The sequence below is a fragment of the Pseudopodoces humilis genome, chromosome 5 (assembly GCF_049639895.1).
Source record: "Pseudopodoces humilis isolate 2021_Gansu_Grassland_sample_001 chromosome 5, ASM4963989v1, whole genome shotgun sequence".
Lineage (NCBI taxonomy): Eukaryota > Metazoa > Chordata > Aves > Passeriformes > Paridae > Pseudopodoces > Pseudopodoces humilis.
Genome location: NC_142204.1, coordinates 12,797,567 through 12,825,201, shown reverse-complemented (window position 1 = coordinate 12,825,201; position 27,635 = coordinate 12,797,567). Strand labels below are relative to the sequence as shown.

At 48.6% G+C, this 27,635-nt stretch overlaps 1 protein-coding gene and 1 long non-coding RNA gene across 10 annotated transcripts in view; one reads left to right on the top strand and one right to left on the bottom strand.

The window, feature by feature from the left end:
- Positions 1-2,936: 2,936 nt before the first annotated feature.
- Positions 2,937-27,341, bottom strand: LOC106628692 (uncharacterized). 7 transcript variants are annotated; one of them, XR_015772582.1, is made up of 10 exons: positions 27,021-27,198; positions 25,175-25,247; positions 23,780-23,905; positions 21,138-21,224; positions 20,734-21,062; positions 15,351-15,424; positions 14,002-14,112; positions 9,790-10,994; positions 9,037-9,478; positions 2,937-3,574 (listed from the first exon to the last, which is right to left on the bottom strand). It is a non-coding gene; the product is annotated as an uncharacterized LOC106628692 (long non-coding RNA). The 7 variants fall into 7 exon arrangements; XR_015772580.1 differs by lacking the exon at positions 23,780-23,905 and having other exon boundaries at positions 9,790-10,296; positions 10,729-10,994; positions 27,021-27,197; XR_015772579.1 differs by lacking the exons at positions 23,780-23,905; positions 27,021-27,198 and adding an exon at positions 27,253-27,341.
- LOC102110859 (uncharacterized) overlaps positions 25,383-27,635 on the top strand; it is a 35,719-nt gene continuing 33,466 nt past the window's right edge. Inside the window, exon 1 of one of the 3 annotated variants that reach the window (XM_014261226.2) lies at positions 25,383-26,982. The gene's annotated coding sequence lies outside the window, so the exon portion shown is untranslated. Of the gene's footprint in view, positions 26,983-27,222; positions 27,347-27,635 lie in introns of those variants that run through there. The other 2 variants (XM_088055681.1, XM_088055680.1) reach the window with 2 other exon arrangements.

Below are 27,635 nucleotides of genomic sequence, written 5' to 3'. Positions count from 1 at the left end.
GCAGGAGTTATGGCCAAAAGAACTTTTTCCTCTCAAAATCAGTTGTACTGTCTAATTTTAGCAGCAATATGTGAAAAACCCATCAGGTGTGGATCTACAACTGTGTTTTATTTATACAACTGCAGCTTCTTTGGGACCTTGAACTGGGTAGAGGCAGCTGTAGAAATTGTGCAAATACAAAGTGAAATGGTGTTTCCTGTGACAACTCTCAAGTCTAGAGCAGCATTAATGCAATTCCCTCAAATGGGAAGCACTTTCATAGAGAATAAGCTCTAGCATGATTTGTTGCATGGTTTTGCTTTTTTGTAACTCAATATGGCCCAAATTTCAGCTTTCCAAAATCTCCAGAACGAAAGCAAGCCCACCACATTCCCAAGGAAACGAAGGAATTGCATAAAGCATGGTTACAGTATGGCTGTTGGAATGAATGCTTCCTGGAAACACTTGAAAAATAGTGATGAACAAACAATTGCAAAAGCATCAAAGGGATCTAAGACTAGGATTAAAACTTGATTTACCATGTTTATTTTTACTCCACGCATTTTGGTTTGGGTAGTATATTGTAGATGCATTTTGCACTTGGCAGGCTCCCTCGTTTTGAGGATTTTCTTGTTTTTCAAGGAAGAATAATAAGGTGAATTTCTCTAAGGCAGAGGATTTAATTGTCTCTCATGGCAGACCACACTTTACAGGAATGGAGAATCTATCATGGGAAGGCCAGACTAAGGAAAAATCTTCCAAAGCTTACATAAGCTCCAGTGGTGATGCTGGGATGCCCACAGGAGCAAAAACCAGAAACGCTGCACAAACCCAAAGAGACTCAAATAATAGTCACCCTATATTTTTCATTGAGGAAAATTTTTACAGCAGTCACAGATTAGCTGCTTGGTTTGAAGAAGAAAGAACTAAAGAAGTTCCTTGGTATGAATGAAAGCAAGAAATAAAACTATCACAAGCATCCTTTGTGCCCACCCTCCCTCAGAAAGCCCAGTTTTACTTAATGTGTTGGTACCCCCCTAAATTCTATGGAAATACTAATAAATACTGTGGCTATTTTGCATGGTACAGCAGACCTTACAGGAATTAAATCCACATACAGATGTTTTAAATCAATAGCACTTAATTAGTTTAAATAGGTAGACACAGTCATAAATAGCCCTTCCCCAAAAAGTCTAGTTGATAAAGTTTGATTTAGCAGAAAAGGAATAAGAACAGCTGATAGCTGATAACTTCAGCTTAGGGACATTTAATTATACTCAAAAGTAGAGATTTTGCATTTTAAATTGAAGCCATTTAAGTGGCATCAGAGGTATGAAACAGTTGCAATTTCATCTTTAACCTGCATAGGAACAGTTTGGTTCCATTGCAAAACAGATAGAAAGGACTGATTTAATATACTCCAAACCTGCCACCACCTGGTACTCAAGGAAACTGCATTGCACTCAATGCAGGCAGACATCCCTCACAGTCTTGCCAGGAGTGGCTGGCAGAATTAAAACCTACTGATGCCATTAGAAAATGTCCCACCTGAAAAGCCAGAGGGTTCTTAAAACATTGGCAGGTAAGATATACCCTGTGCTGTATCTGAAGGGAGCCAACATGAAAGATGGAGAGGAAACTATTTATATTGAAAGGCCACAATAAGGTCTCCACAGAGCTTTCTCTTTCTTTCTGGGGGTGGAATGTGAGGGAGTAGTCAGAGACAATTGTAATATAAAGAGATGCTGGGGAGTGTCAAGTGAAGAGAACAACTGAAACAACAGAAAAATGTGGCAGTGCAAGGTAGCTTGTGAAGGCTGCACTGCAGAGCAGGGGCTGCAGGACAGCCCTGTACTGGACAATGCTGAGGCCACACCTCAAATCCTGTGTCCAGTTCTGGGACCTTCACTGCAAAATGGACATTGAGGGGCTGGAGCATGTCCAGAGAAGGGAACAGAGATGGAGAAGTCTGGCACACAAATCTGATGAGGAGGAGCTGGGGGGGCTCAGCCTGGAGAAAAGGAGGCTCAGGGGGAACCTTCTGGCTCTGCACAATTCCCTGACAGGAGGGGACAGCTGCGGGGGTTGGGCTCTGCTCCCAGGGAACAAAGGATAGAATGAGAGGAAACTGCCTCAAACTGCCAGGGAAGGTTCAGATTGGACATTAGGAAGAATTTCTTCACTGGAAGGGTGATTAGGTGCTGGAAAGGGCTGCCCAGGGAGGAGGTGGACAACTGAAGGTGTTTAAGGAAAGCCCGGTCTCTAGCGGGATGGGCTGCGGGCAGCAGAGCTCTGTAGGGACTTTCTCATGAGGGCAGCTTCTCCTCCAAGCTGTGACGGGGATGTGTCCCTTCTCCCAGAGACTCGGTCCCAGAAGGTTTTGGAGGAGCAGGGATGCTGCGGTGGAGCAGAGAGCCAAGGGTGGGACTTCCTTGAGTGACAGCTCTGCCCTCACCTACTTGGGGGAGAAACCTTTCCAGTGCTGCTGCTGTGGCTTCAGTCACAATTTCTCCTGATGTCTCACCAGAGGGGCACGGGTGCTGGCAGCATCCCTGGGTGTGGTCTGGGTGCGATCCAAGGTGCAGCTCCTGCTCCAGGCCTGAGCTACAAGGGAGTGGACGAAGGTGTGACCGCACTAGGTCCCCTGGATTACAGGTATCTGGACATAGTGATGCCTTTGTGCTTTTCAGTCACCTCCTCCCAATGCATGCCAGGCATGGACTGGAATTGTGGGGGGGTTCCAGGGGGTAGTTCTGCCCAGTCATCCTCTTTCCCTGGAACTAGAAACAGATGCCATTTGCCACATGGCCAAGGTGCAGATGTTTTCTCACCCTTCCTCATGAGATGTGTCTGCCCCTTCATATCAACCCTCAGGGTATTTGTTTTCCTTTCTCCATGCTTTGTGAAGTGCTGTGTGTACTTAGCAATGCTCTATAAATTAAAAGGATTGACATGGATTTATTTCTAAGATCTTTATTAATTTATTTAAACTATGCCAAATCAAAGTGGCCTTAGGGTTCACAGCTGTTCCCTAGCAGCTAGGATGGGATTGCTCACCAATGTAAGCACATAACTGGAGTTCCTTTCCAAAGCCATTGTTTGTTTTGACTGTTCAGTGTCACTTGGCTGAAATAATTAATTTCCCCTGGCCCAGTTGCCCTTTACTTTTTGTGGTCATGGAGACGGAGAGGAGAATCTGGCTACCAACCCTTCCTTTGCTGTTGCAGAAGTTACAGGGTATACTTCTCTTCTTCCTGGGATTTAATCACTTCATGATTAACTTATGAGACAAATTCAGAAGGTATTGAGGAGTTATAAAAAGGAAAGAACCAGAAGGTTCACTTTGACAGCAGCCACCTTGCTGGCTTCTCTACCAGTCAGCTCCTCCCTCAGGGTCATATTGGGAGGCTACTGGAAAAAGCAAATTAGTTACTCTAATTCCAGCAGAGCATCCCTAGCACGCTCCATGCCAGATGTGTGGTTACCAGCTGGTGCCCAAATGCTGCTGCCAGCTCTGGGATGTAGAATACTGTAAATTTCTGTTGTGCTAGCAGAGCTCAGATCCAGCAGTAGGACTGTGGCACTTTAGAAATACCTGAGAGAGACAAATGGATGAATGATGTCTCTGAAATAAAATCTGTTGCTCTGGTGTTGTTATCCTGACCCACCTTCCCTTCCCTTCCCTTCCCTTCCCTTCCCTTCCCTTCCCTTCCCTTCCCTTCCCTTCCCTTCCCTTCCCTTCCCTTCCCTTCCCTTCCCTTCCCTTCCCTTCCCTTCCCTTCCCTTCCCTTCCCTTCCCTTCCCTTCCCTTCCCTTCCCTTCCCTTCCCTTCCCTTCCCTTCCCTTCCCTTCCCTTCCCTTCCCTTCCCTTCCCTTCCCTTCCCTTCCCTTCCCTTCCCTTCCCGCACCTTCCCTTCCCTTCCCTTCCCGCACCTTCCCTTCCCGCACCTTCCCTTCCCGCACCTTCCCTTCCCGCACCTTCCCTTCCCTTCCCGCACCTTCCCTTCCCTTCCCTTCCCTTCCCGCACCTTCCCTTCCCTTCCCTTCCCTTCCCGCACCTTCCCTTCCCTTCCCTTCCCTTCCCTTCCCGCACCTTCCCGCACCTTCCCTTCCCTTCCCGCACCTTCCCTTCCCTTCCCTTCCCTTCCCGCACCTTCCCTTCCCTTCCCGCACCTTCCCTTCCCTTCCCGCACCTTCCCGCACCTTCCCTTCCCTTCCCGCACCTTCCCTTCCCTTCCCTTCCCGCACCTTCCCTTCCCGCACCTTCCCTTCCCTTCCCTTCCCGCACCTTCCCTTCCCTTCCCGCACCTTCCCTTCCCGCACCTTCCCTTCCCGCACCTTCCCTTCCCTTCCCGCACCTTCCCTTCCCGCACCTTCCCTTCCCGCACCTTCCCTTCCCTTCCCGCACCTTCCCTTCCCGCACCTTCCCTTCCCGCACCTTCCCTTCCCGCACCTTCCCTTCCCTTCCCTTCCCTTCCCTTCCCTTCCCTTCCCTTCCCTTCCCTTCCCTTCCCTTCCCTTCCCTTCCCTTCCCTTCCCTTCCCTTCCCTTCCCTTCCCTTCCCTTCCCTTCCCTTCCCTTCCCTTCCCTTCCCTTCCCTTCCCTTCCCTTCCCTTCCCTTCCCTTCCCTTCCCGCACCTTCCCTTCCCTTCCCGCACCTTCCCTTCCCTTCCCGCACCTTCCCTTCCCGCACCTTCCCTTCCCGCACCTTCCCTTCCCTTCCCGCACCTTCCCTTCCCGCACCTTCCCGCACCTTCCCTTCCCGCACCTTCCCTTCCCTTCCCGCACCTTCCCTTCCCGCACCTTCCCTTCCCGCACCTTCCCTTCCCGCACCTTCCCTTCCCGCACCTTCCCTTCCCGCACCTTCCCTTCCCGCACCTTCCCTTCCCTTCCCGCACCTTCCCTTCCCTTCCCTTCCCGCACCTTCCCTTCCCTTCCCGCACCTTCCCTTCCCTTCCCGCACCTTCCCTTCCCGCACCTTCCCTTCCCTTCCCGCACCTTCCCTTCCCTTCCCGCACCTTCCCTTCCCTTCCCTTCCCGCACCTTCCCTTCCCTTCCCGCACCTTCCCTTCCCGCACCTTCCCTTCCCGCACCTTCCATTCCCTTCCCGCATCCCTTCCCCTTCCCTTCCCGCACCTTCCCTTCCCGCACCTTCCCTTCCCTTCCCGCACCTTCCCTTCCCGCACCTTCCCTTCCCCCACCTTCCCTTCCCTTCCCGCACCTTCACTTCCCGCACCTTCCCCTCCCGCACCTTCCCTTCCCGCACCTTACCTTCCCTTCCCTTCCCTTCCCGCACCTTCCCTTCCCGCACCTTCCCTTCCCTTCCCTTCCCGCACCTTCCCTTCCCGCACCTTCCCGCACCTTCCCTTCCCTTCCCGCACCTTCCCTTCCCGCACCTTCCCTTCCCGCACCTTCCCTTCCCTTCCCTTCCCGCACCTTCCCTTCCCGCACCTTCCCTTCCCGCACCTTCCCTTCCCGCACCTTCCCTTCCCGCACCTTCCCTTCCCTTCCCGCACCTTCCCTTCCCTTCCCGCACCTTCCCTTCCCGCACCTTCCCTTCCCTTCCCGCACCTTCCCTTCCCTTCCCGCACCTTCCCTTCCCTTCCCGCACCTTCCCTTCACCCACCTTCCCTTCCCCGCACCTTCCCTTCCTTCCCGCACCTTCCCTTCCCGCACCTTCCCCTTCCCTTCCCGCACCTTCCCTTCCCTTCCGCACCTTCCCTTCCCTTCCCGCACCTTCCCTTCCCTTCCCTTCCCTTCCCTTCCCGCACCTTCCTTCCCTTCCCTTCCCTTCGCACCTTCCCTTCCCTTCCCTTCCCTTCCCTTCCCTTCCCTTCCCTTCCCTTCCCGCACCTTCCCTTCCCTTCCCGCACCTTCCCTTCCCTTCCCTTCCCTTCCCTTCCCTTCCCTTCCCTTCCCTTCCCTTCCCTTCCCGCACCTTCCCTTCCCTTCCCTTCCCTTCCCTTCCCTTCCCTTCCCTTCCCTTCCCTTCCCTTCCCTTCCCTTCCCTTCCCTTCCCTTCCCTTCCCTTCCCTTCCCTTCCCTTCCCTTCCCTTCCCGCACCTTCCCTTCCCTTCCCTTCCCTTCCCTTCCCTTCCCGCACCTTCCCGCACCTTCCCTTCCCTTCCCGCACCTTCCCTTCCCTTCCCGCACCTTCCCTTCCCTTCCCTTCCCTTCCCTTCCCTTCCCTTCCCGCACCTTCCCTTCCCTTCCCTTCCCTTCCCTTCCCTTCCCTTCCTCCCTTCCTTCCCTTCCCTTCCCGCACCTTCCCTTCCCTTCCCTTCCCTTCCCTTCCCTTCCCTTCCCTTCCCGCACCTTCCCTTCCCTTCCCTTCCCTTCCCTTCCCTTCCCTTCCCTTCCCTTCCCTTCCCTTCCCTTCCCTTCCCTTCCCTTCCCTTCCCTTCCCGCACCTTCCCTTCCCTTCCCTTCCCTTCCCTTCCCTTCCCTTCCCTTCCCTTCCCTTCCCTTCCCCCACCTTCCCTTCCCGCACCTTCCCTTCCCTTCCCTTCCCGCACCTTCCCTTCCCGCACCTTCCCTTCCCTTCCCGCACCTTCCCTTCCCTTCCCGCACCTTCCCTTCCCTTCCTTCCCTTCCCTTCCCTTCCCGCACCTTCCCTTCCCGCACCTTCCCTTCCCTTCCCTTCCCGCACCTTCCCTTCCCCGCACCTTCCCTTCCCTTCCCGCACCTTCCCTTCCCTTCCCTTCCCGCACCTTCCCCGCACCTTCCCTTCCCTTCCCTTCCCTTCCCTTCCCGCACCTTCCCTTCCCGCACCTTCCCTTCCCTTCCCTTCCCGCACCTTCCCTTCCCGCACCTTCCCTTCCCTTCCCGCACCTTCCCTTCCCTTCCCGCACCTTCCCTTCCCTTCCCTTCCCGCACCTTCCCTTCCCTTCCCTTCCCTTCCCTTCCCTTCCCTTCCCTTCCCTTCCCTTCCCTTCCCTTCCCTTCCCTTCCCTTCCCTTCCCTTCCCGCACCTTCCCTTCCCTTCCCTTCCCTTCCCTTCCCTTCCCTTCCCGCACCTTCCCTTCCCTTCCCTTCCCGCACCTTCCCTTCCCTTCCCGCACCTTCCCTTCCCGCACCTTCCCTTCCCTTCCCGCACCTTCCCTTCCCTTCCCGCACCTTCCCTTCCCTTCCCGCACCTTCCCTTCCCTTCCCGCACCTTCCCTTCCCTTTCCGCACCTTTCCCTTCTCTTTCCGCACCTTCCCTTCCCGCACCTTCCCTTCCCTTCCCTTCCCGCACCTTCCCTTCCCTTCCCGCACCTTCCCTTCCCTTCCCGCACCTTCCCTTCCCTTCCCTTCCCGCACCTTCCCTTCCCTTCCCGCACCTTCCCTTCCCGCACCTTCCCTTCCCGCACCTTCCCTTCCCTTCCCGCACCTTCCCTTCCCGCACCTTCCCGCACCTTCCCTTCCCGCACCTTCCCTTCCCGCACCTTCCCTTCCCTTCCCTTCCCTTCCCGCACCTTCCCTTCCCTTCCCTTCCCGCACCTTCCCTTCCCGCACCTTCCCTTCCCTTCCCGCACCTTCCCTTCCCGCACCTTCCCTTCCCGCACCTTCCCTTCCCGCACCTTCCCTTCCCTTCCCGCACCTTCCCTTCCCTTCCCTTCCCTTCCCTTCCCTTCCCTTCCCTTCCCGCACCTTCCCTTCCCGCACCTTCCCGCACCTTCCCTTCCCTCACCTTCCCTTCCCGCACCCTCCCTTCCCGCACCTTCCCTTCCCTTCCCGCACCTTCCCTTCCCTTCCCGCACCTTCCCTTCCCTTCCCGCACCTTCCCTTCCCGCACCTTCCCTTCCCGCACCTTCCCTTCCCGCACCTTCCCTTCCCGCACCTTCCCTTCCCTTCCCGCACCTTCCCTTCCCTTCCCGCACCTTCCGTTCCCTTCCCGCACCTTCCCTTCCCTTCCGCACCTTCGCTTCTCTTCCCGCACCTTCCCTTCCCTTCCCGCACCTTCCCGCACCTTCCCTTCCCTTCCCGCACCTTCCCGCACCTTCCCTTCCCTTCCCGCACCTTCCCGCACCTTCCCTTCCCTTCCCTTCCCTTCCCTTCCCGCACCTTCCCTTCCCTTCCCGCACCTTCCCTTCCCTTCCCGCACCTTCCCTTCCCTTCCCTTCCCTTCCCTTCCCTTCCCTTCCCTTCCCTTCCCTTCCCTTCCCGCACCTTCCCGCACCTTCCCGCACCTTCCCTTCCCTTCCCTTCCCTTCCCTTCCCTTCCCTTCCCTTCCCGCACCTTCCCTTCCCTTCCCTTCCCTTCCCTTCCCTTCCCGCACCTTCCCTTCCCTTCCCGCACCCTTCCCTTCCCTTCCCTTCCCTTCCCTTCCCTTCCCGCACCTTCCCGCACCTTCCCGCACCTTCCCTTCCCCCACCTTCCCTTCCCTTCCCTTCCCGCACCTTCCCTTCCCTTCCCGCACCTTCCCTTCCCTTCCCTTCCCTTCCCTTCCCTTCCCTTCCCTTCCCTTCCCTTCCCTTCCCTTCCCTTCCCTTCCCTTCCCTTCCCTTCCCTTCCCGCACCTTCCCTTCCCTTCCCTTCCCTTCCCTTCCCTTCCCTTCCCTTCCCTTCCCTTCCCTTCCCTTCCCTTCCCTTCCCTTCCCTTCCCTTCCCTTCCCTTCCCTTCCCTTCCCTTCCCTTCCCTTCCCGCACCTTCCCTTCCCGCACCTTCCCGCACCTTCCCGCACCTTCCCGCACCTTCCCGCACCTTCCCGCACCTTCCCTTCCCGCACCTTCCCGCAACTTCCCTTCCCGCACCTTCCCTTCCCTTCCCTTCCCTTCCCTTCCCTTCCCTTCCCTTCCCTTCCCTTCCCTTCCCTTCCCTTCCCTTCCCTTCCCTTCCCGCACCTTCCCTTCCCGCACCTTCCCGCACCTTCCCGCACCTTCCCGCACCTTCCCTTCCCGCACCTTCCCTTCCTTTCCCCTCCCCCTCTCCCTCCCTTCCCTCCCCAGAGTTAGTTTCCCATCAGTTTCTCAGCTCAAGAATCTAGAGTTGAGGGACATTCTTAGAATTGGTCTTAATTTTCTCACATTTCAGAAAGAATCTGAAAAGCCAGAGGAGGGCATTCAGTGCTCACCATTCCTGTATGAGGGAAAGTGGTTTGCTTTTTATTTTTTTTTTTTTTTTTCTGCAGAGACACAGCATCCTACTAGCAGAAGAATCTGGTTCTGAGGAGATTGTTTTCTCAGTGCCACCTGGCTTATATGGGATCCAGTTTTCCAGTCCGCTGCTGGAAAGAAAATACATGTAATAATGATGACTGAAATACAGCTTTTTATACCCTTTGCTTCATTGTGACTGGAAAAACATATTTCTTTTGATCTTGGACAAGAGATGTGTTTTGTGTGTTCAGTACATTTTTAGAAGTATTTTATGTCTATTCTCTAAAATATTTTTTGAGATGTATTGAACAAAAGTGTCTCTGCATGCACAGGAGACTTTTCTTTCAGACTGTTTCTTTTTCATCTCAGCAACACTGGTCTGAATAGCCAGAGACACATCAGCTGGAGCCCCCATCTCTGAAAAGAAAAAAAGGAAATACAGGAAATTTCAGGAGACTGAGCAAAGGGAGGCCAGAAGACGCAACAGAGGCAAAGTCAAGGTGTCCCAAAGCACTTTGCCATTGCAGTGGTGAATGGCTAAACCAGACCACCACGTGAGGGGAAGGGGGAGAGGAAGGGATTGAAATGGGATGAACAACTAGGAAGGAAGACTGGGGGAGGGCTGGACTTCCTGAAGCTGCTGGGAAGATGTAATTTGGGGGTGATAACAGCTGCATGGGAGAAGGGTCACCACTTTCCAGACCATCCCCCCCAATGATCCTTCATACCTGGATTTGCTTCTTTTTGCTTTCTGGAGCTCTTGCAATTGCCATTGCTGCTCATTTGTTGCCTTGGGCCATTTTCTGCTCTGTCTCTCCCTCCAGCTGACCTTCCCCACAACACAGCTGAACTCTGCCTGACTGTGGCTGAGGTGTTTGTGCTTTCCCATCTTCAAGCACAGAACCACAGAGGAGACTTCTCTGTGTCAGTCCCTGTCTTGTCAGTGTTTCCCCTCATGAAAGGGCAGCCTTGCCTTTCTTACCCCAGAGCACCTCCAAGCATGCAGAATGTGTCCCTGCTTTTACAGATGGCAGAGCTTTTAACAGGTGTTTGTGTGTCCTTCCATTTCCCTTTTCCCAGCCTTAGCAGTTCTTTTCCAGTACAGGGACTGGGAAGTTTCTTCCCACAGCTCTGCACCTGGCTGTTTTACTTAAGAAGGTGCCTCTTTGCTGGTCAATTGCTTTCTTTTCTTGCCTTGTTTCTTTAACAGATGACCTCTGGATTTCTCCTGATGCCTTCAGGCAGAAATACCAAGCAAAACAGGAAAAACAGAGTTTACATATAGAACACATAAGAGGGATTTTCAGGCATCTTCCTAATTCTTTGGACACGATCAAGCTTTTATGTGAATGTAGGATGAAACAGGAACCACAAGATGCTTTACTGAAAAGGTATTTTTACAATTTCTGGGAGAAGCAGCAATGGGAATGCAGGGAGCAAGGGACTGAAACAGAACATTTTTCTTGTGTCTAGAGAAGGAGAATTAAGATCAATGAACACAACTCCTCATATTCTTAGAGAATATGAACATGTGAAAGAACATGGCAAAACATGATGGTATTTGGTCTGGATTCTTGAATCCGAGTTCCCTGGCATGGTCAGCCTTGATGTTACCTGTCAGGGCTGTCCTGAGGACAGGGGTTGCTGTGAAAGCACTCAGGATTTACCTCAGGGCAGCCACATCCTGTCCTGAGCTTCAAGTACTTGCTTTCCTTTGGCTAATTTGGGATGCAGCTGCCAATATGACTGTGGGTTTCACCTGCATCTTCCACCTCGTTGTGACCAGAGCCACGAATGCATGTAGAGAGAAAGTTAGTTCCTTCCTCTAGAAATGTAACCTGAGAAGATCCTGAAACTCCTCAGGCTCTGAGTCTCTGGATTCACCACCTCTGCCATCAGTGCTCAAGTCAGTCACTTCCTAGCAGGAGCATTCCTGGAGAGAGAAGCATTGAAGTGCCAAGTCAGAAGCAGGAGGAAAGAAAAAGGAAATGACTGGTACTTAAAAATACTCAACCCAGGAGGCATGAACCACGAACAGAAGAGAGATGTCAGAAGAAAACCAGACACGGCTTGGAATACAAGAGAGAATGACTAATTACAGATGCTTTGTCCAAGTCTGTGAGTAGATGAAAGTGATGTCACTGCTGGTGTGATCATGAATGTTAGTGCTGGTGCATCACAGCAGTGGCATTGTTTCTTTAGAGCAGAGTAATACATCGTCTTCTGGAATGCATCCACAAGTTGTTACTTCACTCTGTACCATGAAGCTGTCTGTGAACAAGGCTCTTTTATTCCCTTTCTTGGTGATAGCACAGCCCCCATATTTGCAGGACCCTTAAAAATCCAGGTAGCTTCTCTCTAATTCACAGAATAAAGAACATCCCTCAGCAGAACAGCACACACTGCCACTAACTTTTGTTCCAAAAGCATCATGTGAAGGACTGTTAAAGCAAAGCCTGTGTGAAAATGTTTTGTGCTGCCATCGGGGCAGAGTGAGGTTTACTCTTGTGTCCCTTATGAACATGGACAAAGGGTTCCTGCCTCCTCATTCCCCAGACTCCTTCACTGGCTGAAAGGTACATACTCCTTTTATTGAATCTTGCATCTCTGAGGTTGGGCTTTCATGACCTCCTGAGATAGCAAACAGCTCCTGCTGCTTTGTGACTGCAGATTATACTGGATGGCTAAAGCTCTTGCCATCCCCAGCCATGCCACTGGGTTATTTTTAATTCAGGTTGCTTCTCTCATCCAGTGCTCATCACAGCTCCACAAACAGCAAGGCTGGCACAAGTGAGGGAAAATTGCAGTCTGGGGTGGGTGGTAACAAACATCTCAGGAATCCTTAAGTTGGTAATGCCATGATGCAATCCATGACATCAAACAGGAGCCTGGGGGGAGCAGCATGGAGTTAAGAGAAAGCAGAACAGAGGCGTTAAACAGAAATGTGCCCCTTTTTTGCATAAGGGGAGTATCTCCAGAGGCAGTGCAGTTTAGAAATCTTCTCCGAGCAGATGTCACACAGCTAGAATCAGTGCTCATCTCTTGCTAAGTAACTCTGAGGAGTGGAGGTGCAGGTTTGTACTACTCTGCTCGTCCTATTGGAGCTCTGGTTCCACCTCCTTTTCCTCCAAAAGCCTCATCTCCTCTTCTGTGTGTAATTGTGGTCACTTCCTCCTGATCTCTGCTTGTGCCAGTCCAGCTCTGTGTGCAGCTGCAGCACAATGCATATTTCAGTGGCTGAAAAGTAAGTTTCCCACTCTACCCTTGGCTATTTTTAGCTGGATCAGTTCCTGATCCAATCCACTCTACAGACACACAAACAGCTGTGTCAGTGTGACAGGAGGAAAATGAGGGAAGCAGAGGAGAGACTTAGCCGAGTTTAATCATCCCTGGTACCAAATGGGAAACCATAATCACGAATGAGTGCTCTAAATGCCTGGCAGCAGTTATTTAAACTTCTCTACAGCTCCCTGTCTTACTTTTTGTGTAAGAAACAAAGCCTTGGAATTTTCCAAGTCAGTGCCACAGAAAGGAAATGGTCCTGTGTCTGGTATAGCTGCCCCTTCCTGCATGAATCAAGGCAAGCTGAATGCAGGGAGCCTGAACAAGTCTGCTGGCAGGCAAAGCAGCCAGGGTTCCTCACAGCTTCCTTACCCGTTGCAGTTTGGCCAGCCTGTACTTTTAGAAGTCATGTCCTGCAGAGACCAAAATTTGCCAGGACACCAGCCATGAGCAGTTACCCAGAAGTGTGCAAAATATGTTTATAGTGGTCAAAAACCATGCCTGAGACACATGCTGAATACTGGCCACTACCAAAAGACAGTGATTCTGACACAAAGGTGGAAAGTATAATTAAAAAATTTAGAGATTTATTCAGAAGCAAAAATATCTATTTGGTAAACTAAAATCACTTACTGAGGCATATGACATGCTCCTTGGTGCCTGACCAACTGCTGTTGTGGGCAGGAAATGGTGGGGATATTGTTCCCTGAAGACTTTGCTCCATCCAAAGGCAGAAGTACAGAAAGGGTTTACAGAATAGAATGGTTTGGGTTGGAAGAAACTTTTAAAGGTCATCTGGTTCCAACCTCCCTGCCATGGGCAGAGACATCTTCCACCACCCCAGCTTGCTCACAGCCCCATCCAGCCTGGCCTGGACACTTCAAGGGATGGGGCAGCCACAGCTGCTCTGGGCACCCTGTGCCAGGGCCTCACCAGCCTCACAGGGAATTTCTTCCTAATATGCAGTCTAAACTTCCTCTCTCTCATTGTGAAACCATTCCCCCTGGTCTTGTCACTCCAGGCCCTTGTCAATAGTCTCTCTCCATGTTTCCTGTAGGTTCCCTTCAGATGCTGGAAGGCTGCAATGAGGTCAAACAAAACTACTCAGAGTATTTTAGGCTGGAAAGGACCTGTAAGGTCATTAAGTCTAACCACAAACTATCTTACTTTGCATGGTTCATTTGTGTGTTTTCTTTTCTTTATGATGATCACAACTGCAGCAGTACTCTGAAAAAATGGACAAAGCCACCACTTATTTTGGGGCTGTCCCAGGAAATTACAAAACTGTACAAAAACTGTTTGGTTTTTTTTTAATCTCAGAATTGCATCCAGGGATGACAAGCAGCAATTTCATTTAGGGAATTTTTCAAAGCCTTTCAATCTTTCAGGTTTTCTACATAAGCAAGAAGAAATACAAGGAAAGGTGTAAGCACAAGGACATGTTTTCCCTGGATTATGCACATCATCATGGTAACCTCCCTCCTGCACAGTCACTTGAGTTTCACAACTCTGATTCAGACTAAATACCAATGACCTGATTCATTCTTCCACTGAATTGCACTGTAAATAATTGTAAAATGCACATTTAGTGCCATGAATTAGTAAGCAAATTATCTCCTGCTCCAACCTGGCTGAAGTTTGCTGTGGCCCACACCTACCTCCAGCAAAGGCTGTCCATAAATGGCCCCATGGCTCCATAACCAGGCTCCTGACACTCACTTTTCCCAAGGAATAATGTCTGAGCTTTCAGGGGAATTTGTCATCAGTACCTGCAACAAATAAAGGTGCCCCAGTTATGCTATGCTTTAAAATAGCATCCCATACCTCCCAAAAGTGAAGTCATCACAGACACATCGCATATTCCCAATTTACAAGCTGCTGACTTTTTGGAGCAGGGCACTAAGACACATACTGAGTGATCTCTGAGAGGTCACAAAGGAAGGCAAAGGTTTATTAGTAGGCCTGCATGTACAGCAGTTGACTGGAAATGTTCAGAGGGTCTGGAACTAAAAAAAGAGAAACCCTCACATTACAACCACTTTTGTAGCTCTCAGATCAAAATCATGGAAAACAAAATGAGAGACCATGCTGTTATCAAATCTTTAATTTCTGGGAGTCCTAAGTGTCCAACATTATGTAAAACTTCTATGAAAAATGAATTCCATTCCATGAATAACTTGCATGTATTATGTGAAATATTTATTGAAGACAAATGCCATTCCAAGAATAGCTTGGATGCTGCTTACTTTGAATAACAGTGTGTTTATCTACTGTAAATTAATTTCTGCCCAACAAAATTACTTTTATCCCTCAGTCTATCACCCTTTTCATGAGTAAAGTTTGTGAACACACTTCTACTTTTAAATACAGCTTTTGTAAGAGCCTATACATGAAAAGGGGCACTGAATGCAACTCATTAGTTGCTCTCGACAAAGGCTCAGTGAGAGGGGAAAGCAAATACAGCAGAGAGAATAAAATATCTATGATGAAGAACCTCTAAACCTGGCTTAGGGTTGGGAGACAACCACAGGAACATGAATTAGAACTCAAGTCTACGTCCCACTGAGTTAATCTTTACATTAGGGAACCATCCTTTAAGTGAGGTCCCATCTGCAGCTGTTTCTTAGCTATACTGAAGGGTTACAGTTGTCTCAGCAACTTAAAAAAGCTGGATCACTGGGTGTTAGAAAAAAACTAATTATTCCACCACTTTCTACACACAGGCCATTTTCTGTAAAGTTGCTCTGTACATAGATTTGGAATTTATGACAGTACACACACACACACATGTAAAATCTCTAACAGTATTGGTATTGTATAACATCTAATATAACTATATTGGATAGTGTGTGCAATAAATTAATCTGCCTTTTTTATATATACTTAGCAAAACTACAGCTATGCATACACAAATTCCCTTTCCCTCTAAGTGAACCAACAAGCTGCTTAGTGAAACCACATCATCTGTGTTTCCTGACTGTGTTGTTTCAGATTCTGACTTGCTCACCTTTTTCCCCTCTGGGCTTCTCTGGTGTTACAACTTCACTATTTCTATTCCACACATCCCTTCCAGAAGACCAACTGCAAAATCACAGGAATGAAACGGCTGATTTTTTGAAACCACAGTTCTCAGAGGAAGATATATTATTAGCCCATCCTTGTCCCGAGTGAAGATTAACTGGATATTAAATTTAAAAAAATAAACTAAAATATTTTAAGTAGTAACAAACTGAGAAGAGATTGTAAAACAAAGTAAGAAAAGCCCCTTTTTCAAATATTGAAGCAGCACTTCTAGGGCATGATTCACCTGTTCCTAAGGTAGACACCTAAAACACGGCAGAAGAATTACCACCTAACAGTGTCCATTTCTACCAAGAAGTTTCAAAATCAAAAACAGTTCAGACACTCTTTTTGATTTTAATACATATTTTCAGATTTGGGGATTAATTTCATGGTGTAATTTTGACAGGCTTGGGGATGTTTTTTTCCTCTAGTTTCTGAAGGAAATACAGCTTTTTTTAGCCCATTGTCACCTGCCCATTAGGAACTGTCTCATTCAATCAAATAAAGCATGTAAAGGAATCAGAGATGAGCAGGTTCTTATCCAGGGATCAATGCTCCTATAGCCAGGGATCAGTGGCCAGGTGTAGCAGAAAGCTCTTACTGGAAGCCCCATGGGAGGATCAGCAGGGAGAAACTGCCTTGTCCATGCTCTTTGGCATTTTATCCTGTCCAGGCAGTAGGATAAAATGCCTGTTATCAGGTCACTGAATCTGTTGGGAACATGGGAATGATATATGGATAATTTGGGGGAGAAGGGTATTGGGAAGAGAGTGAAATAAATGACAGCAAAATGTGCCAATTTTGCTTATCAATTAATAATAAAGTATTAATTAGAATATTGGTAATAATGAGCTCTCTAGATACTGTTTGCACTCTTTTTAGACTGGAAGGATTTGGCTTTGTAACACTGCACATGACCATGATTTCCACTGAACAGCTGATACAAGGAAGCTACGTAACTCGAACTGATCCTGGAAGCTGGTGCTCCTAAAATGAAGGAGATGACTTATACCTATTCTTTATCAGCCCTTCCTCCTCAGGAGTTCCTGAAATGCTCACACTCCTTAGAAGATTGGAAACTCTTCCCCCTAGGAGAATCTCCAAAGCAGATTACCAGAAATCAATCAGAAATTAATTAACTTCTCCTCTGAGGCCAGACCTAGAGAGCTGAGGTTGTTCAGCCTGGAGAAGAGGCAGCTCTGAAGAGACCTCACGTGACTGCTTAATATGCAGAGGGGTCTTACAAAAAAGATGGAGACAATTTGCAAGGGCCTGGAGTGACAGGATGAGGGGGAATGGCTTCAAACTGAGAGAGGGTAGATTTAGATTACATACGAGTAAGAAATACTTTACTGTGAGGGTGGTGAGGCCCTGGCACAGAAGCTGTGGCTGCCCCATCTCTGGAACTGCTCAAGCCCAGGTTGGATGGGACTTGGAGCAACCTGGGATAGTGGAACGTGTCCCTGCCCATGGCAGGGGGCTGGAATGAGATGAGCTTTAATGTCCCTTCCAACCCAACCCATTCTCTGATTCTGTGATCTGGGAGCCCCTGTGGAGAGAGCTGGTGACTTCCCTGAACCTGGCAATTGAGGATAAAGCCCCAAAGTCCCATGGAGACTGGTTTCCTGGCAGGGCTGGGATGCACGAGGAGTGAGCTGCACATGCTGATTCCTGTGCTTGGCAGGGCCTGGGGGCCTGGCACCTGCTCCCAGCACCTGGCCCAGCAGGGCCCCCCACACCCACGCAGGAATCCTGGCCAACCCCACTGCGGGAAGCCACTGGGAACAGGGAAGGGGGTGCAGCAGCACATGGCCAGGGAGAAGCAAGAAGCCACCACTGGCACGGGACAGGGAACAGCAAACAGCCAGACTGGTGCAGGCTGGGTGTGGGAACACTTCTGCAGTACTAAGAGGTTTGCAAAACAACCTCTGTGAAGAAACACAACTGGGTTTATTGAGTCTAGAGGAGAAGGCTAGAAATAGGGCAAGACATGGTAGTGCTGTTGCAGTACACAAGAGGTTGCTATTAAGAGAGGCAGCGATTACACTGCTGGAAGGACAGAGATAAGATCTAACCAACTTAATTTCCAGGAAAGAGAAGAAGACAGGAGAAAAGAACAAGAGTAGATGTTGCAAAAACTTTCTCTGCATAAGCCAGAGCTGGAAAAGATTATGTGGGAGGTTGTGAAATTCCCTGCACCAGAAATTAACCAGACATCACCACACTTTCTCAGTAGAGGATGAACTGCCAAGCTATCCCCCAAGCTAGCCTTTGGAAAGAAAAATCCATCTACCCTTTTCAAAAATAAACTAAAAACCATCCATACATGTCATATGGATCATTAAACATATGGGTGATGAGTAAAAAGTTTTGCGTTTGGATAACAAAGCTACCATAGATTTACAAATCCTAATTTCAATACAAGCATTTAAATGCAAAATATTATTTGGATAGAAAACTTTGATCTTTCCTCTCAAAGAAACCTGCAGTTGTTGAGCAGGTAAATGCTGTCAAGACCTTGTAGTGCTGTCACATGGCACCTCCTTCCTGCAACCAACCTTTCTCCTCTGTTATCTCCTACTTCCATGTAGAGAAGCAGCAGCCAGCCACTTTATATTCTGTGGTGCGCTTTTATTCTGGTTAAAACGTCTGTGGCCTGGGCCAGTCTCACAGCGAGATCATAGAATCATCTCTCCACCATCTGATGGTATAGGACCATAAGATACCTCAGGCAATGCAAGAAAACCCAGACCATACCGTTCTTTTGGGATCCACTGCAGAGAATGCTCCCAAGATAGAGAGGCATTCTGACCTTCCCAGTACATCAGAAATAATTAAGGCCACCAGGAAATCTTAGTGTAATGGAGTACCTAAAGGACATAGAGTTAGGGTTTTTTTGAGTTGATGAATAGGTATCTCAGCTGAAACAATCTAGGCAGATTCCCATAGGGCATATATGTGATAAGGATTTTGATTGGAATTCTGATCCGACTCAAGATCAGTTGGTTGACCCCAGAGAAAAGCTTGATCTGTTTGCTCCTAATGAGAAGACCTGGAGCCAGCACTCACCCCTTCTTTACTCAGCATCAATGAAAGCACCCCAGCAGGAAACCAGCCCCTAAATGAAATGTGCTCACTGTAAGACCTGCCAGGAAGGCATTCCAGCACTAGATGTGGGATAAAGGCAAAGATATCCAAGCCACTGCTGGGAATCCTGCAGGGAATATGAGGGACAACTCCCAGAATTACAGAGAACAATCTGATAGTGCTCCAGGGCACAGCGGTAGCTGGGGTTGGATGTGACTACCCTACTAAGATGATGGGCTTCACATGTTTTTTTTAAAAAATCACTAACAAGGCAGGGGGAAGTGCTGGGAATGGAACATCAAACATCTACCTACAGTTGTGACACGCCAACTTTTAAACCACCTTTTGGTCTTTCTTTATTCTCTGATTCCTTGGGGACTTCAATTCACGTGTCTCAGGAGGTGTGAAAATGTCCCAAGAGAGAGTCTGTGACAATGCATGTTGACCACAGGACAAGAATGTGGCTCCTACCACAGCCACTTCACACCCTGAGCCTCCACAGTAATGCAGCAAGTTTTTTGCTGAGGCAGAAACCCCACTCTTTTTATAGGGTCATTCTGCTTTTATGTTTTATTTGCTGGATTATTCTTGTGCTATTCTTAACTAAATGCAAAGAAAACTAAAAATATCACACAGTGTGAATCAGAAAATAGGCCCTTTTTGTGTACTAAGAAGAAAAACTCAATTCATGAAAAATGTGCCTTTGCTCATAGGAAACAATCCTGCTTCAGTCTGCCCTTCCAACAACAGCACCAGAACTCCAAACAAACAATGCTTCCCCACCCTGTGTGCCCGATTGTATTTCTGTGCAAGCTCACATCCATCTTTAAAGTCCATCCTATGGGAAAGGTGCTTTTTCTAGAACTGAGGGGAATGAGGGGCACAGAGAATCCTCTCAGTATACAAGAGGCCAACATCATGGAGGGGATTCAGGAATATGTGCTCATTTTTCTATTATGAGATTGGTTATCTAATTACAGGACTCATGTTACATAAATTTAAGGCTTCCAGGAAAACCACCATGGGTGGCTAAAATCCCAGAGATTTTATTTTTTAAAAAGGTGAAGCTACAATAAAATGGTGGATGTTTCTTCAACACTCTGACAGAAAGCCTTAACAGTAATGCAGTGCCCAATCCTAACAAAAACCATCTGAGGGAGGAAAAGGGCAGTTGCTCTTTAAACCTGCTGGTGTGACAACAACCAACATAGAGGAGCAGGTACAACAAACAGAATGGTGTTTGGGCTCATGTTCTCTCACTTGGATGCAGCCAGGAATCAGCATCAGAATAGCTTCCCATAAGGGGGCACTACACATTACACATCCAGGCTCAGAGATCTCCACCGCCAGGACTTGTACACAGACACTGAACAGAGAGGGAAGCACATTTCAGCTTCTTTTATCCTCCTCTGCAAAAATTGATAAAAAATTACTGTGTTATCCTGGTAAAAGCTATGCTACTATGTGTAATTCTGTCCACCAAGAGAACCAAAACAAAAATCCCAAACACTACATCTGAAGTGCAGGGAGAATTTGGGATTTCTGAACTTTTAACTGCTTGATTTCACGGCTACTGAAGAGGACCTTAATGCAAACTAAGGACTTCTGTGTGCAATTTTTTAATGAACAGGGAATTGTCTTTATTGGTGAATGGGACAGATTATTTGTGGGCTGGATTTTGTGTCTAGCTAACAAGAGGAAGGAAAGTGAAGCGCTGGCCTGAGTCATCTTTACTACTGACCTACACCAAAGCAACAAGACTTAAATGGACATTATCATATGAGGATCCCAGCTAGGAAGAAGTGACATACTGACACAGTGGTTTCTGAGTGCAGAGGGAGGGGCAGGATGGGGCTGGGGCAGAGGCAGCTGTTCTGAGCACAGGGGAAAGCTGCTGAGTGTCATCCTCCCACCTGGCTACACACACCCGGGTGCTGCAGCTGCCTGCCTGGGGAAAAGCCTGCACATGTGCAGCTCCTACACAGCCACATCCTCCCTTTCAGCTGGAACCAGAGTACTTGGCAAGCCCCTCTAAGGCAGTGTGCTGCTTTCATTTCTGCTCTCCATGCTCAGTTTTGTAGAGGTAGTTTCCAACTATTTCAGCAGTCTAGACTAAAATAAGAGTACTTGCAGTGGTGTGACTTTGTCCATATTCCACCTTTCCCTTACAGTAATTTATTTCTAGAGTTCATAGCTGGAGCAGAAAGCCTGAAGAAATGACCACAGCGTAAGTGGCCTACCTGAATCTTAAAGAAACAGAAAGGCAGAATGAAGTGTTCTAGATGTTCTGGTAGTGAATTGGTTGATTTGTTCAGAATCATTTCTACAGAAACCTTTGAGTGTCATGCCCCCAGCCCAACTTAAGTTATTGCCATCAACATCCATATACAGAATATATGCAGAGGAACATATACAGAGGAAGACTCTGATCAAGTTCTTGCTTTAGCATTTTCCAAATGGAGTGGAAGTATTTTAAGAGTTCCAGTAATGTTATCCAGGACTTCTCAAAGGGGAAAAGTAGACAATGCTCTTTATCCTGGATCCTCTCTCTTTAGGCTTTTTCTCACTGCTAAGGAAGAAAGGGAAACATCAGTGTGCGAGGTGCAGGTAAAGAGCAAGACTGAGACTCCAATCCAGCAATTACCTGCATGTGGATGTGAAAGGTAGCATGGGCTGGGCAACCATTTACTGCAGCATGAGGATTCTGCTTCAGATTTGCACAAGGATTTAGCTGTAAGAGAAGAATCACAGAAGGATTTGTGGAAAAATCCAGCTTTTTGCAGAGTTCAGAATCCCACAACAAACAAACGAAAAGCACCACGGGAAACCAAGAGCTGCCTCCCAAAGGCTCCCTGCAAGCTGCAACTGGGGATTTCATTCTGGGAAAGGAACCTGTCAGGAACAAGCAACTTGGGGTATGCTTTGCATGGAGCATCTCAGGGCAGAAAAATGGTAAGCCCAAAGATTTCTTTGAAATTCTAAATGAGCTTGGAATTGCCTGTATTGACTGCTATAAAGGAACAGTTGTTTGGAAGTGTTTGCATAACCGGTCCTCATTAAGATTTTCCAAAATTTGTGTGTGGTATTTCTGGGTATATCAATGTTGTGATCCTGGATTACCAAAAATTAAAATCTTGGACAGTGGAGAAAAGGCAAAGCCCACTAAAAGCTTTCCTACCTTCCTCTTTGTCTCACTACTCATTCCCCCAGTACATGTTTTTTCTCCATAATGTCTTTCTGCTCTTTTGGAGGCATCTTAATAGCATCAAGCACTGCAGTTTCTCAACCTGCTTTTATTTTTTGGATCCTTATTTACAAGTATTGTCTTGTATTTCCTGGGTATCTTTTGTGGATCCTCCTCAGGTAGCCCATGGACATCCTGATATGTGTGGACTACAGGCCAGAAATTACTGCAGTAATTTTATTCAGTAAAAGACACTTGCTGACATTCAGTGTAAAGTACCAGAAAAACACCCTCATTAATGTTCTTGGTCATAAACCACCCTTTCCCTGCACTATATATTTTGGAAAAAAAACCAAAAAACCTTTAAATTCAAGTTTGTGTTATTTACCTGCATGCACTTCCATATAAATCTCCATATATTAATCAGGTGGGAATAGGGTTTATTTAAGAGGAAGAAAAGAATGTGATGTTATACCGCATTACATATATCAAATGTAATTTTTGCAAGTTTGGCTAAGGGAAATCCTCCTAAAAATGTATGAGCTTACTATTGTTCTACTGAGTATTTCATCACTGAGTTGCCAAATGCTACTGGTGAGGAAACAGGTTGCTCTCACCACAGTATGGATCATTAAAGGTTGGGTAGCTGCTTCAGAGAATATAACCCCTTCAGTATAGCTCTTTTTTCCCCAATATTTATTCGAAAGAGCTTCAAAGGACTAACTTTGAAGCTATTTCCTACTGTCTTTCGAAAAACAGTATATAAGTAAATAAATGTGATGTTTTGAGTCATGTTTTGCTGCAGTTGTTCACGTGAAATCTTGAGCATTGTAGGATGTCTTTCTTCTTTCTTTGGTTTTTAACTATGCTTTGAGCAGTAGTTTGTCTTGCCTTCTGCCTAGATGACATTTGTTACATCCTCAGTGAAACTAAAGTAACATTTGAGGCAATCTTGCCTGTTTTTTGCTGTTTGAGACTGGCCATTCCTACCCCCAATTCCATCAGAATCAGGGAAGGTCAACAAAACCAACATTTCATGCGTGCATCTTTTTGAAGCTGTGGCATGAGTAGTCATTTTTCCTTGGTATCAGTCTGGATTGCAGCTGTAAACTGAGCTGGGAAAGCCCATCAGCCTCCCCCAGGCTGACATCCATAAGTTCAGAACCACCTCATCCCTTTTATAACAGGCAGGAGCTTATAACCAGGTGAACTGTTGGGCAGTGTCAGGCTACAGGATATGTGCAAATAAAAACATTCTTCTACCACCTTTTGTGGCTGACAGGCAAGGACTCTCTGGACCATCCCTTACTCTCATGCCCCTAACAGTAGCCTTTGTCTCAAGACACTCTGTAGCCTTGTCCATTTGTTTAAATTTTCCTGGCAGACCCTGTTAAGAAGGGGGAATTTAGCTGTGTAGCACAATGGTCTGACTTGCACATCAGGCCAGGCACTGCAATTACTTTGGAAAAAATTTGTACAACACACTAAATAGGCTATTCACAATTAATCCATCCAATGTAGACCTTCACTGTAACTGGTACATAATTCATCATGAAAAAAAATATCCCTCCATTGCTCATATGCAGGTATCCATCTGTACAAACAATTTTTACTGCTTTTTGTATGAAAAAAACCCCAAACAACCCAAAACCCTGGATAAGGTTGAAAAGGGATTATAGAGATATATAATTTGTGTGGATTATTTTGCTCCTGGTTTTACTCCATAAGAGCAAACACAGCATTGTATCTAGGTCACTTGTTGGCTGCAGGCTACTTGTAATTCCCAGGAGAAGGCGCTTGAGAAGGAAATAGGGGAAGCCTATTTTGGTCTGTTCTTGTCTTGGGATGTTCATGTTCTTTGGCAGTATGGGTTTTGTCTCAGAGCTACTGTTATTAACTCATTGGGTTATGTCAGCAATGTGGATTTATACCTACTTTCACAAAGAAAAACATTTCTGGCTGTATCACCTGCAGGGATTTCCTGGTTCTGTATTTTCCTAAACTCTTCTGTCACAGCCACCTGGACATCTCCTTTAACAAATTTCAGGAAAGATCATGGAAATCAGTATTTGTCTGTGTGAAGCCCATAGTTTCTTGAACACCTGCAATAAATGATGCCTCTCCCAGACAACAGCAGGAGTTCACCCTTGTAACTGCATCCACAACTGGCACTGAAGTGGTTTCTCAGACTAGGGCACCCAAGCTCACTCCCACAAACGAAGAACTTCCTGTAAACAAACCAAGAAAAAAAAACTAAAATAGTCCTCCTCCCTAGCTGCTGTCATGTGGGGAAATCAGAGCATGAGATACACCTCAATCTGAAGCAGGGAAGCTCCAACTCGTATCTCTGAGGCATGGTTTGCACACTTAAAACAACAAAATACCCCACTGCATCCTACCAGACTGAATCCAAAGGTATGGCTGTAGGGATAAAGAGCCTCTGTCAATGATATGGCTGCTTTCAAGATTTAAAAAAAAAACATATTGTGCAACTGTGATGCTTTTTCCTCTCTTAGCACCTGCTGTAGCTCAAGAAGCTGCTGGTACCCATAAAAGCAACAAGAGCACTGTGGTACCAAAGCTGAGCCGAGACCAGGGGAGGGTCTGCACTTCTCTCATCAGCCTGCTGCAGTGAAATGCAGTGCAGGAGGCTGGAACTCTGCTCCCTGCTGAAGGAAAGCTGTAAACAAGGAGCAGGAAGGGAGACGACTGGATTTCAGAAGGGCCGCTACCGCTGGATGTTTACAGCGAGCCTTGGAGGAAATGAAGGAAACGGCCAGGACTGACTCACCGGGGATGGGTGTTTTACTTGCTGCTTGTGTAAACTTACTGTGCTGCAGCTTCCAAGCTCACTGTTCTGCTCCCTTCCATCATTACCAAGGCTTTTCATGCACATGCACAAGTTTGCATCTGCTTGGAGTAAGGCAGAGCTGCTGAACACATCTAAGGAAGCAAACTGGCTTTCCAAGGAGGGCTCAAGCAGATGATTTTAGTTTTAAGAAGACCCTTCAACAACTCCACTCTTCTGCAGTACTTGTGATATGTCAGCAGCTCAACCAAGTTACTGTTCTGTCCTGCTGCCTGTCTGGATTTTGTCATGCCCAGCTGTGTGCTCTGCATATAGAGCTAAACCCAGAATAGTGTCTGGGCAGAGCAGAGAGGATGTGATAGCACAGGACTTGAGCGGGACGGGATGTTTACATGGAAGATGTCGGAGTGGGAGGTTAATGTCCCAGCTGCCCCTCAGCCTGATGACAGCACAAGGCACTGCAGGAAGCTGGAGCACTTCAGGGCACAGGGCCCTGCTCTTGGTGCTGCTGGGCCCCTTTGCATGGAAGGGACATACCAGGGATATATATCCAGGGATATATACATATGTGTACATCCCAAGGAGGTATGTCCTTGAAGGGAGAGGGACATACTAGGCACTCAGCTGCTGCAGCCCAGAGTTTGATGGGATAAGAGACAGTACAGCCCAATCTACCTGGGATACTCACAGCATGTGACAGGCCCTCTCCTGATCACACTGTGCTGGGTTCCACATGTGTTCAGGCACTCAAACTCTCCGTGCTGCGGGCAGAGAAAGCAAGTTATCTCAAAATACGATCTACAAAACCAAACAGAAAACCACCTCTGCAGCTGCTGGAGGTGCCAAGGACAGGGGGAGATGTTAAGGCCACCTCAGACAATAAGTTGCCCTTTTCTGGACAGAAGACGAGCAGTTTTCCAGTCAGGATGACCAACTCCAACCCGCTGCCAGCTGCTAGGAACTTAGAAAATGCAGTGGGAAGATGCACTGGCTATTTATATAATGTCCCAGAGGTCTGACACCAAACTAAGACATGATCTAGAGTCAGCTTCTGGGAATTTGAAGCATCCCTTTCCTCGCTGCTGACTGTAAATGCAGTGATGTGGAATGGGAATCTCAGCTGCAGGAGCTGATCCACCCTGCTGAAAAAAGGCACCCCCACAAACAAATTAAAGGAGTAATTGAATCAGAAGGCAGCAGCAGGCACAAGGATAATTCTGTGGCTGGCTGGGGAGAGTTCTCAGTGTGCCACTTCTGAGGGGAGTTTTCCTTCCTGGGAGACTCTGCGCGGGTCTCACAGGGAAGGGAGGGTTCAGGATTGCCTGGGTGTGGGCTGCAGGGTTTCTCTGGTGGTTGAGCCAAGCTCTTTCTCTTTTGCTGAAAGCTTCAGAGCACATCCTGGAGGATAAACACCTGCAAGCCTCAGGAAATTATTAGGAGAAAAAAACAGACTTAGCAAGGAAACAACTCTGGATATCAAGCTGCAGAAACAGAATATATAATATAGGTAATGCCTTCCTCAGCCACCTAAAGTAATTCTTTGCACACTTTGCAATTTTCGTGAGCAAAGATCTATATAATACACCATGGCAAAGTGTACCCTCACATAAGTCCTGTATCCCTTTAAGCGCCTGTGTACCTACAAGAGAGAATGCCCAGGAATTGCAGCTTTGAATTCAGCTTTTTAATGCAGCCTACAGAGTTTTTCTACCAACATCCTGGTCAATTTCTTCTGAATTCAGGTGTTTCATTAATTTACAATTATTTGATGATCTTGGGTGTAATCCTGCTTGGGATCCTGTAATCCTACAAAGTCTAGGACAACCCAACACTTTTCCTTGAACCCCCCCAGCTGCCTGCTGGGAGGAAACGCAAAGGGCTCATGCGTGTTAAGCTGAGGAGTGGGAAAACAAGAGACTCGGATAATGAAGGAAGGTTAAAAAATAAAAAGCATCTCTGATTCTTAAGCTGGCCCGGACACCTGGGGTGGTGGGTCAGGTGTGCTCCAGAGGCAAAGCAAACAAGCACTGTGTCCAAACCTAAGAGGGACACAGTTATTACAGAATCACAGAATGTCTGGAACTTAAAAGGACCCACAAGGATCATCGAGTCCAGCTCCTGGCCCTGCATATGACACTGCAGCAATCCCACCCTGTGCTCAAGAGCATTATCCAAACACTCCTGGAGCTCTGTCAGGCTGGGTGTTGTGACCACTGCCCAGAGGAACCTGTTCAGTGCCCCACCACCCTCTGGGTGACGAACTTTTCCTAAAACCTACCCTAACCCTCCCCTGACACAGCTCCAGCCATTCCCTCGGGTCCTGTCCCTGGTCACACAGAGCAGAGATCAGGGCCTGTCCCTCCTCTTCCCTTCGTGAGGAAGCTGCAGAACTGCTGTGAGCTCTGACCTCACTCTTCCCCATGCTGAACAGAATGAGCCTTCCTCGTGGGGCTTTCCCTCTAAGACCTTCACCCATACTCTTACTACTGAATTTAAGTAAGTAAGTAAATAAATAAATAAATAAAAGAAAATACCTTCCGCTCCAACGTGTCGAGGGGCTGTGGCCAGCCGGGGCCAGGAGCGGGGCCAGAGCCGCCGTGTCCGCCGCGGCCCCTCGGCCGCTTTGCCTTGCCTTGCCTTGCCCTGCCCTGCCCCGGTGCCGTCGGAGCGCGGCCGCCGGCCCCGCACGCCAATCAGGGCGGCCCGCCTGCCTTCCTGTAGGTGTGCCCGGCTCACCTGGAGCCGCGCTCGGCACTCATGACATACCTGCGGCCCCGCACAGGGCGGCGGCGAGGCGGCGGCCGAGGGGCGCCGGGGGGGGCAGCGCTGGCCCCGGCCTCGCGATGTGAGCCCGGTGCAGGTAAGGGCGGCCGCCGGGGGCGGCGTTGCCGTATTCCCGGGATCGCCGTTGCCGTATTCCCGGGAGAGGCGCGGGCCTGGTGCCGGATCCCCGCGGAGCCCGGGACGGACGGAGGGGCGGCTGCCCCGCGAGGCCGGGGCGGGGGCGACAGGCGGACTCCGGGAGCGCGGGGCGGGCAGGGGACGGGATAAGGGGTAGAAGGAAGGGGAGGGAGGGCGGCCGACCCACCATTTTAGGACCCGAGGGGGACGGGAGGAGGGATCTCCGGGGAAGGAGAGCGTCGCTCCTC